This window comes from Coffea arabica, chromosome 3e (genome assembly GCF_036785885.1).
Source record: "Coffea arabica cultivar ET-39 chromosome 3e, Coffea Arabica ET-39 HiFi, whole genome shotgun sequence".
Taxonomy (NCBI): Eukaryota; Viridiplantae; Streptophyta; class Magnoliopsida; order Gentianales; family Rubiaceae; genus Coffea; species Coffea arabica.
Genome location: NC_092315.1, coordinates 7,979,689 through 7,992,199, shown reverse-complemented (window position 1 = coordinate 7,992,199; position 12,511 = coordinate 7,979,689). Strand labels below are relative to the sequence as shown.

Genomic DNA, 12,511 nt, shown 5'->3' with positions numbered 1-12,511 from the left:
AGCCTAGTGATGATCACCAAAAGAAGATCCAATGGAAAGGCTAAAGCATGTCGTCTGCATTATCTTATACGTGATTTCTGCAACTCAAAATCCAAAGATGATAGCTTCTTTCAACTAGTAACTAGAAGTGATAAGCCATATGCTTCTTTTCTCAGTTCAGATTATGGTATTGGATATGATTTTCACCATCATTTAGAACCTGTAACATACGAGGCCTATCGGTTGAGTATCTTTTTGAAGCGAAACCATTTTGTTGAATCAAGACCTTGTGGCTTGGGCACCCGATCTTTGATATTCTTTGCCTCTACTGATGCAGAGCCAAGATGTCCTTATGACATCTCATTTGTTTGTCAAAATTTCAAATTTCTTCGGGTCTTAGATTTTGAATGCATCAATATTGGTGTTTCCTTTCCTGGTGAAATTGGACTACTGGTTCTATTGAGATATTTGGCTGTGAGTGGATATTTGAACTATATCCCACAATCAATAGCCAACCTCACAAAACTCGAAACTTTTATTGTGAAGGGATTCCGTGGTAAGGTTGTCTTACCATATACCGTTTGGCACATGACAAGGTTAAGGCATCTTCATGTGAATGTTCATGTTGCTTTTGACTTGGACGATGAAGAGCTTGGAGGTTGTTTTCAGTTAGAAAATTTGATCAGCTTTTCTTGCCCATCCCTTTCTTGTGGTAAAGATACAGCAGTAAAGGCACTAAAGAAGTTGCCTAATCTTCGCAAACTAAGGTGCATATTCTTTGAATCACGAGAGTCTTCCAAGAATTGTGATCAGTTTCCCAGACTGGATTGTCTCACTAATCTGGAGTCACTCAGGGTATCTTACTATGGAACACCACTTACTACCAGTATGTTCTGTCTCCCGTTGAATCTAAAGGAACTGACTCTATCGTACTTCAGATTACCATGGGACCATATCTCTGTGATTGGGAGGCTACCAAACCTGGAAGTTCTCAAGTTACTTTCTGGTGCCTTCGAGGGGAAAAGATGGGAAATGAGGGGAGAAGAGTTCCGGGAGCTTAAATTCTTGAAGTTAGATGCTTTGAACATAGCCGAATGGGAGGCCTGTTGTGATCACCTTCCCAAACTTGAACGACTTGTGTTACAAAACTGCAAAGATCTCATGCAAATCCCATACGATTTTGAAAGCATAACCACACTGGAAGTCATTGAAGTGCATTGGTGTGGAGAATCTGCAGAAGAGTCCGCGAAAGAAATTGGGGAAGCAACTGGGGACATCAAAGTCCTTATTAGCAGTTCACATTCGAGATCATGAGTACGATTGCAGATTAGGCTGTTGTATTCTTCCACTCTTTTGTAATATAGTAAATGAAATTTCGGCAACTTATTCATTTGTGAGATGGTATTTCTTTTGTCTTTGTCTGCTCGAGGATTGCATGGCTGGCTGAGAAGTATTGAGCAAACTTCATAGTAGATTGTAATTTGTATAGTGTTGATCAATCTTGCAGCTTTGCTGTGATAACGAGTTACAAAATCAAAGATTTTAGTTTTCAAAATTTCTGTGGAAATGAAAACTTAGCTGGTTCATTGATCAAGCAGCCAATGCAAGATTCCATCTCTCTCCTTCTCAGATGAAATCACAATGGTGCTGAAATGAAGCTGTGCATCTCATGATTAGTCTAACAACACTATCTCTTATGGCACTAACCGATACTTTTGTGGGATCCATGGTTGTTTAGTCTGGATCATCACCTTTCTCCTATTGTACTATTCTTCTCTTGTTTTGCTTAGCATCCTTGAGTCTGTTTCTTTAGTTATGCTACTTTTCTCTAGTTTATGTCCGAATCAGGAAAAGAAAAACAAGAAGAATGATTTTCTAGGTTACCCAAAAATGATGTATTTTAGTCCTCAAACCCTACTCAAGATCCATGGCATTAAGACAGAGATAGCAGACAGTTAAAAAAGTAGTAAAATGCAACGAAATAGCCATAAAAACCGAACAAAGATTTATCAGCTCTTGTTCTTGACGTGCTGACTCCCGACTTTGGCCAACTTTATGCCCTTGTTTTATTTTAAGTTCTTGGTCTGTTGAAATTCAGCATGTTGTTATCACTTATATTAGAACCTGTTCCAATCTACTTAACCAACAAAGTATTTGCATTGAATGTGAATTCCAAGTACATTCATTTCAAATTTAATCATCTTAGATTCCTCGTTGAATTCAAATTCATCGATTCAAACAGACATAATCTGTAAAAAATTAGAGATCTTAATTCTATTCTAATATTTCTTAGTTTTGGCTGTTTCTGTGTCCATGTGACTTTCTCTTCCATCTACTGCGCTCCCCAGTTCTCAAGATCTTTTGTTTTAGAAGGGCTTTAAGAGACCAAAAATTGAAATAACATGCTACAAGAATTCAAATTCAAAAAATCTCTTTCAAATGATGAGGCATCTCTCCCACACTAACTATTCTTCTTTAATGAACATCTTAAACCGTGTAAATTAAATGTTGGCGTTTGCACCCAAGCTATTGAAGATGGACTTTTTCGTTTATGAACTAGGGGAACAAACGATTGTCAAAAAAATTGTTCAATTTTATAAGATGTAATCTAATTATTCATAATGTAACTCACTTTCAATAACTTGTAAATACAGAACAAAATTTTGTGGGCTCTATACATGGCATTAAAATCGATATATAAGATATAATTTGAACCTTACGTTTTATTTGACCAAATCATGATCATCAATCTTTCAAAAGAAAACATTTTCACAAGTTTTGACCACACCTTTGAAGTGGTAACACAAGAGAGTTGAGTGCCAACTGCCATTTTATGGTAGCAAGAAGCAAGTACTCTAGTCAGATTGAAAAAGTTTCACTCCATTTTCTAGGCCAACCAGCTAGTGTAAAGCATAATGGTTTGTAAACACCAGTAGCAATTGCACTTTTTTTTTTCAATTGCTCATGATTTGTGATTTTAAGCCTACTTCTAAACAACCAAACCTTCAAAATTTTTGTCGACCATGAATTTAACACTGAAATCCAAACACAATAATGTGATTAGATACACTCAACCGACCTTCAAAGCAAATTTGTCTTTCTGTTAATTAGAATCCTGTCATCATTAAGTGAGCAATAGTCAACGGCTCCGAACATTATAACTGACTATGAACAGTAAATTATTTATATAATTGCCATTAGAACTCTAATCAATATTCAACTAGTGCACCTTGTTTTTCACAAAAATGGAGCACATGTTGGTTGTTTTTGAAGTTGTAACTTGTACTTTGACACTTCCATCTTACAAATTTCAAGCGCTCAAGTTATCAATACATCTTCTCCAATTAAACAATTGCATTATTTATACAATGCAATCACTTAAAATTAGTGGGTATTTGTTAAAGAAGATATATATATATATATATATATATATATATGGTCTAATGTACAAATAAAAAAGTCAGAAAAGATTAAGTTCGAAAGAAACTGTCTAATTGTCTAACAATTAGGAATCAAATTTTGCATGACAAAAAATATAACATGTAGTTTTTCACGTGCCTTGCCTTGACTATAGCAAATCCACTTGGAAACATATTTCTAAGGGGATGAAGTACTACAATAAAACCTTACTGTTTTCTAATACAGAGAAATTCACGAGTGCTTTCTTTTTGTTTTTGTTTCGTTTAAGTTTAAGTTTTTGTTGACTACGAGTTGAACACTAAAATCCAAATGTCTAACTATGCGGGATCAAATTTTGTATGACAAAATTACATGTAGTTTTCACATGCTTGGCCTTAACAATAGCAAATCCACTTGGAAGTTGAAACGTAGAAATTCACAGGTGCTTTCTCTTTCTTTTTAGTTTTCATTTTTTATCATTATCATTACTATATAAAAAGTACCATGAGTCTTGGTACTTTGGAGTGCAATGTAAGTACTATTGTGATCTTACTTTTTATCATTCTAATTATGCCCTTTTTAATTTGTGGTTAAAGTTTCATATAATTTTAACTGTAGTTGGCTTAGAAAAAAATAATGGTTGATTATTAAGGTCACTATATTGCATCATACCATATTGATTTAGAAAAAAAATCTCCTTAAAGTTATAAACAGTGAAATCATTTGAGAAACATTTCTCAGACAAATTATATAAGTTGAACACATCCAATTCAGAAGGAGAAAAATTTTTCCTGTTGCACCCAATAGAATTTCAGCATAAAAAAAGTTATAATAGCTTTATAACTAAAATAGTAGTATTAAACTGGAAAAAGAAAGCACCATATGAACCATTATTATCATAATAGCAACCTCTCAAAATAAGAAAAACTGAATAAAACTGAAAAATATTCATAAAATAACATAAAGTGAATAGTAAATGAATTAAAAAGTTGGAAATACAATTTAAATAATACAAAAGACAACATCCAAATCACTGATATCCAACAGAAAACTAACATTAATTGTTATTGACAATAATATAGTAATGTATTATTTGTATTAGTTTGAGCAAATCAAATCCATCCATCATACCATGCAGAAGCCATCTATAATGATAAAATAAAAATTATAATAAGAGTAAACTTAAAATGAAGAATGATGTCCAAATTATTTTTTGTGGTGCCCAAAATACCCTTATTTTTCTCATGATTACATATTTTTATAGGTTAAAAACAAAAATACCCCCTGTGGTATACCTAATATACAAAAAAGCCCCCCATGATTTCAAAACATACAAAACGACACCTCATGTTTTGAACTAAATTGTAAACTAACAGAATTCGTTAAACTTAATGAAAATGACGGTTTTGGCCATTAAACTTACCGGATTCCGTTAAATTTACTATTAAATTTACCGAATTATGTTAAATTTTTCATTAAGTTTACTGGATTTCATTAAGTTTAACGAATTCTGTTAGTTTACAATTTTGTTCAAAACATGAGGTGTCATTTTGTATATTTTGAAACTATGGGGGGCTTTTCTGTGTATTAGATATACCATAGGGGGCTTTTTGGTTATTAACCCTACATTTATTGTATTGCAATATTAGTGAATAATGGTAGTAGTTATAAAATGAAAAGCTTTAAAATTAAATAAATCTCATTTATGGTTACAATTGTAATTAGAAAGATTTTGTGCATTCCAATAATTGACAATAATGATAGCGGTTATGGATTAAAAGTTGGCAATTGAAAAAAATAAAACAGTGCAATACACTAAAAATTGATATTAAAATTGTTAGTTAGCCAGAATTCTCATTCCAATTCCATGAACATCAAAAACACTGACACTAAAACCAAAAATATTGTGCTCATATGAAAAAAGTAGATTTGTTGCTTTTGCTTTACATTGGATAGTGCTAGAAATATGATTAAAAGAAAAGAAAATGAAAAAAAACCCAACTATCTGTATTTATGAAATTTCAATTGTCAGAATGTACAAGTCAAAAAAAAAACTTTATGTGGTGGATAATTTATACTCTATTATTGACAAAAATAGCAATAAAAGAATACAAAGAATTCAAATTACATGTATGTTTATTTTTTTAAGCTTAATTATATTCTTAACGATTGTAGTTTATATGTAATAAAATCATGAATTTACAATAATTTTGGTAAAACATGATATTATCAACATTTGATATGTTAGAGTTCAAACTATAAATAAAAAATGTTTGGTTCGTGATTTCAAATTTAATCATAAGGGACATGTTAACTACATTGGAATGCTTTTTGTCACTTCCGTTTAATAAAATTTTTTAAAAGTAACTGGCTAAACAAAATAAATAATATAAAATACTATATTATGATGTTGATAATCAAAATTTTTAGTATCTAAAGAATAATATATTTTAGGATATTATAATCCCGTGCAAAGCATGTGAACTATTACTAGTTTTTTAAAGGAGGAGGTGTTGATAGTATTGAGAGATGAACCAAACTCCTAAATCGATTAGGGTTCATTTGATTTTAGTTTGCCAACTAATCAAACTAAAGATGAAATCATTTTGTTTTTGGTAATACTTCAAATCGAGTTCAAGTTTAACTTGATTAGCACAATGTTTGAAGTTTATACAAGTAATTCAAGTTACTATGCTCAACTTAACAAAAGTTTGCCTATATTCTATTCTATTAAAAGAAGTATGAAACTTAGATACAATTTTAAATTGGTTAAAATAAATTTTTATAATCTTGAATATTGCAATGTTCAGTTTGATTAGACTCATTTTACGTCTCTACGATGGTTAATTATTAAAAGATGTATGTGATAGTAATTGAAAATGTTGCCAGAATTGAGTACAATTATGCATGTCAAATCTCCCTCACAACCAAGAGAGTGCAAAGTCAACATTTGTAGTACAACATCTCTGATCCGGATCTAGTAGTAATAGAGTAGCAAACTAGCAGTATCCAAAGATTGATCATACTATGGCTGCTTCTTGCATTACTGTTACTTTGGAAGAGCTATAGAAGCAAGTGGTAGAGGATGGTGCTGATTGCGACTGCATCAGTAACGAGATCAATTACTATTGCAAGTTGTTGAGCACGCCATGGCTATCCACTAACTCATCCACTTTCATTTCTGGGATCCATCAACTCAACAAAGATGGGAAGTTCTTGAGCACAGTTCTTGAATCCATTAGCTGGTGGAGCAATGCTGATGAGGTCATGTTCGGTGGTGGGTGGGAAAAGAACTACAATGTGGTCTTGTTGGCGCCTAAGATTGAAGCTGCTGCTAAGAAGAATGCCTAGAATCTCGAAGCGAAAAAGCACTATCTTCAGGAGTCGGAGTTCTTGGATTTAGTCCTTTATGGCCAGATGGAAACCCAATAGTTGATGGCTGAAGTTAGAGATCTTGTGGACCATCTATCAGGATGCTCATTCCACGTGCACATTCGTCCTCTTTCCCTCCTTGCTAGTGATGATTTTGCTCTTCTTCATCTTCTTTCTCCTGCTAATGATAATAATAGTGATAATCCTCTTCCTTCTCTTCTTCTTGATGGTGGTGATAATCATCATGGTGGTAGGCATCTTTCATTGTCATATAATGGTTCATTTTCAAATAGTGATGCTAGTGAGCATCCTTCGTTTTCATATACTGGTTAGTTTTTACATAGTGACGTTAGTGATCATGATCATCCTATTCCTAATCTTTCTGATGATTATGGTGTTATTTCTAGTCTTTCTGATGATGGTAGTCTTATTTGTCTTCTTTCTGATGATGATGATGATGGTAGTGCTATTCCTTATCTGTCTGATGATGATGGTGGTAATGGTGTTTATTTTTCTTGTCTTGACGATGATGGTGGTAAAAGTGATGATGTTTACTTTTCTTGTTCTGACGGTGGATATGATGATGATGGTGATAATGATTGATTTTTTTGGACAAGGTTTGCCGACTCTGTACTATCAAACTTGCGTATTATGTTGTCTACCATCGACATTCAAGATAAAGATCCTTATGTTACTTGGAAACAAGTCTCTGCCTTGTACAAGAGCTGGAATTAATTCGGGGATTACATTCCTGGTGTATGTGGTAGTAGTCTTGACATCCTAGTAGAAGTTAGGGGTGGGCACGAGTCGGGTACCCGTCTCGAATGGTACCCCTGTGACCTGCTCCTAACATTGATAACAAGATCTATTGAATCATTAACATTAAGAGCTTGAATTATGATCTATGATAAGCCGCAAGCAGCACCAATTGACAGTTGATACACCTGACTAAACATAAGACAAATGATGCAACACTTAGTCCTACTTTCATATAGCCATCATAAGTTATTACAATGTTTATTTTTATTGTTGTAGTTGGATTCCAAGAGTTTACTACAGAGGAGGAGGATGAGGAAATTAAAGTGTAAGCAAACTCAGGGCGAACCAAAATTAAACTTTGGAAACAAACAAACTCTGGAGTGATCCAATCAAATCTTTCGTGAGTAGGCAAATCCTTTACAGTCCTATCATCAGCTTTCTTTCCCTTATTTTGTTGGCAATGTTATTGTTGAAAACTCAAAGTACATAAGCCATCATAGTCTAAACGCATTCAACAAAATCGACACTCGAAGAGCAAGAAGTAAATAAATGATAAATATATTGGAATAGCATAATACAATCAAAGAGCTCACATCAATCAATAAAATGCTGCTCACACCAATCAATAAGCTCAGAAGGTTATTGCTATTACAGTATATAACGTAACATTCAATGAATGTTAAATCAAATCACACATTTGTAAAATATCTCACAATTATCAAGTTATCCATCACAGTTCAGTCCTGTACTCAAGATGCTCATTCTAGAACAATATAACCTACTATTAAGTACTATAAAAGGAGAGATAACATTACTGAACAATTGTAGAAAAGAAAATCATAAAAAAAGAACTACTTAGATGATCATCAAACTCATCCAGCATTCACATAGAAAATCTACAGGTGTCCCAAAATCTCTGCCACTATTCCATATAAGTCCAGGGAAATGCATATTTGTTGTAGCTTGAGACATTACCATTACCTACATATTTTTCATTAAAACTAGATAAATTTTCAATTGCTTTTGCTATTTCTTCATTTTCTTGTTGAACAGTATTCTAGTAAAACACAGGCTGACACGAAGCACAATGATCTCACTCCATCAGAGTCTGAAAAGTGGGGATCAAGACAACTCAAGTAATAAGGTTAAAAAAAATCCACATAGAATATTACCCAGAATCCGAGCCAGAATTCTTCTGAGATTTGGGGATGTATTTCTTAAACGATTTGAACACATCTGCACAAGTCCTCCAAAAACCTTCAGAAAGTATTGCTGACCGAATGCTATCAAACAACTTGCGAATCTGCCAAAATAAGAACTATGAATAAGAAGATCTATCAACTCTAAAGTAAATCAAGACCCAGCAAACAGAATTTTCAGTTATATAAACCTATTTCAAAGATATAAATCTACTTCAGAGAACAAACATAGAAATCTGTTTATTAAAACCCATCATTTTGTGATTTAGAATGCTTTCCTATTGCAATGAGAGAAGTGTTTTTCTGTTTCGAGGAGGAGATCTAGAGTATATTGAAAAGGTTAAATAGAATAATTTCCCTAGCCTCCCTTAAGACAAAAAATGCCTAATTCTTATTTTATCCCTAAAATTTAGGGATGGCAATTGACGCAGGTGCCCATAGGGGACTAATGGGGCGGGGAAAATTTTTCCCCACGTTTAGAAACAAGGTGGGGGCACCCGTTAAAAAAATTATTAAATATATAAATATATATGTATATAATTATATATATAATATTTAATTTATTTAGTTACAAACTTATAATAATTATATTATTAGTTATATGTATTGTATAATGTATATTAGTATATTTAATATAATTAATATTATCAATTATACTAATAATTATACATGTGTACTGATAGAAATTATTAATTAGTTATACTAAATTTACTAATACATTTATACTAAATTCCTAATTACACTTAACATAATAATACTTTTTCTATAAAAAAAAACATAATAATCGTATTTGTGTCAAAAGTGAAAATTTAACTACTTTAGTCGTATTTGTTTTATAATGTTAGATTGCATTCAAATAGTTTTTATTTGATTATTTTTAAGAGTTTCAATTGTGAAATTACAATGGATAATAACTTGGTAATGTGTTGATATTTTAGTACTTGATTATTTGCTAAGTTTGACTATAATGAAATTATATGACAAATTATATCACTATATATAATGATATTTTAGTACTTGATTATTTGTTGTTGCATGTGGGGGTGGGTACGGGTTGGATACCCGCCCCTAACATGATTTGGCTGACCCTACTCTAATATATCGAATCAGCCATTTTCCGACCCTAACCCACTTCTAATGTCTCCAGGTACCCGAAAAATGGGACGGGTTATAGGGTACCCATCCCTAAAAATAAAAAAAAAAACCTATTTTCCAATTAAAAAAATTGTTTTCCACTTAATAGCAACATGTTTTCCAATATAAAAAAACCTGCTTTCCAATTAATATTGGAAGAGATATTGTAATCAAAATCCATACATCACCATTCTCACACATTTCATCCAACAATCAAACCAATATCATAAATTTAGTATATATTAGAATTATAATATCTAATAGATAAAACAAAATTTCATGATAATTTTTAGTACATCACCATTTTCACATATTTCATCCTTCTACAACACAACAAACACAAGAATAATAAGTATTCGGCAACTATCCCAACTTTTTAAGGATGTTATGGTACAAGATTTCATCCCAAATGAGTCGACTGTGGAATCAAATTCGAAAAAGAATTGAACAAAGTTAATTATTTTTGGAGAAAGTATAATTCAAATAAGTTTGAAAAATCTTCCTCAACTTCCATATATCTTTGGAATAACCTTATGGCATTAAAAGGTGATGAAAAAGAAAAATAAATTTCTTACACTAAAATAAAAGAGAGAAATTTAAGAGACATAATTACAATAAAATAAATCAAATAAATAAATAAATAAATGACACAAATTTTTAATTACCTAGCTAACAGAAAATTGGAGCTTCAAACACAAATCTTTGATTAAATGATGAAAAATTTGCAAGAAAGATTGATGGAGGTAGAATAAAAATGAGGATGAAAGGGATGAATAATTCTTATGATAGAGTTTCACAAATTTTCCTTCATTTCCTTCATTTGGTTCAGACTTCATTGAGAATATTCGCTTTCTTCAGACAAGATGAGGAGAGGCGGATCATATGGAATTAGAATATGATACTGTGAGCCACTTCACTTACATTTAGGATTAAAATTATAAAATTATAAAATGGCCCCTAATTTTTTAATATTTATATAATATACCCTATCGGTCGAGTACCCACGGGTTTTGATAGGTTACATTTTTATCGTAAAATTTATGATTATTTTCCTCTTTTATTTTACCAAATATTGCATTAATTAATGAATTTTACTTATATTTGATAATTATGTTGATTGTAGCGATTCAGAGCGAAAAAGAGTTAAATGAATTTTAACTAATTTCTATATAATTTGGCATGGACTCATTAAAGTCTAATTCTGCACGTTTGGGAAGTTCGGGATTTGGTATGTGATCTCCAAATTTCGAATTGAAGTTGCAAGAGTCAGATGTTTCATCGGATGGATAGCATTTGATTTCTACTAGGACGCTAGCTACCTTGTTTACCAAGACGTTTCCTCTATGTTTGGGATAAGATCCGATTTGTTACACTTTGATTCCTCTAAGTAGCAGTAGTTGATTAGTACTAGGAATGAAGATCAGGAGGACTATCATTTCTTTATTGTTTCTTTTCTCCAAGGGGCAGCAGACTAGTAGTCATATACTTTCTTTCGGCCGCAATAGACAAGAAGAAACGTTCTCTTCTTTTTCCATGGAGAGGAGCTAAACTTCTTTTCTGGTCAAGGAACAATGGAGGATGTGGTTTATCTAAAATTGTGAGATCGAATTGATTATTTTTATTTTTTTATTTACTAGTATTCGTACGTTCTCTGATTTAATTTCTTATGGTTATTATTTTATTTGAATATCAAGGGCGCCCGATATTTAATTAATCTAATAACCTTAAACCAGTTAGAGCAGTTTAATATGTAATTATTTAATTACTTTAAATTAGTGGTGCTGGCATGATTGGATTTGTGTCAGAGGAACGTATGGACTAATTTAAAATAACCCTCATAGCGTGTTATTTAGTTAGAATAGGGCTTCTCTAATTCTTAAGACAATTGGAAAATTGAACTCTACAATCATATCTAGGATTATTTCTTGAGTATAGAAGTGATTAACAGTCGTACCTTGATCACTGATACAGTAAGGAGAAATTGATTGTCATCGTTTGTTTGGCAGTTATAACCAAGATTTGTAAAATCGGGATCCTACGTAGGATCAATTTTAGTTTCACAGAATCGGATTGTAGGATCGTAAAATCCTATCAAAAGCTCCTAAATTTACTAAATTAATGAATTTAAATTCATATACTATTTTGTACATCCTAAAAGATATCAAATAAATAAGTTACTCATAAATATATAGTATTTTTTACTTACTGTCTGACAAGTAATAAAGAAGAGAACATAAACAGCTATCTGTCATGATTTGAAGTCTTAAAACCAAATGCTTTATAGTTTATACAATCATAATTTCAAACATAAAATAATTATCAACCTCCACAAATATTAAAATTCCAAACATCCAAATCCAAGATTTTCAAGATCAAAATTAACTACTAAAATGTCATCTGTCAAGTTTAAACAAACATGAAAAATAAAAAATAAAATAGTAACAATTCATCATTTTCAAGTATCGTAATAATTCAGAAATACATTAATTTATAACCAATCATTTTCATCAAATTCATTATCCCCACAACTCACATTATCAAAATCATTATTTTCCCAATTATCTTTACCATTCCAATTCTCTTGGGATTCATCTTCGGCATTATCTTCATCACCATCCAAAGTAGTATTATCCAAATCATTAGTTTCCATTTGAACATCATTTTCGGGT

At 31.8% G+C, this 12,511-nt stretch overlaps 1 long non-coding RNA gene across 3 annotated transcripts; it reads right to left on the bottom strand.

Annotated features, from left to right (window-relative positions):
- Positions 1 to 6,225: 6,225 nt before the first annotated feature.
- Positions 6,226 to 9,169, bottom strand: LOC140038951 (uncharacterized). 3 transcript variants are annotated; one of them, XR_011842458.1, is made up of 2 exons: positions 8,682 to 9,169; positions 6,226 to 7,698 (listed from the first exon to the last, which is right to left on the bottom strand). It is a non-coding gene; the product is annotated as an uncharacterized lncRNA (long non-coding RNA). The 3 variants fall into 3 exon arrangements; XR_011842457.1 differs by having other exon boundaries at positions 6,226 to 6,928; XR_011842459.1 differs by lacking the exon at positions 6,226 to 7,698 and adding an exon at positions 7,906 to 8,490.
- Positions 9,170 to 12,511: the final 3,342 nt, after the last annotated feature.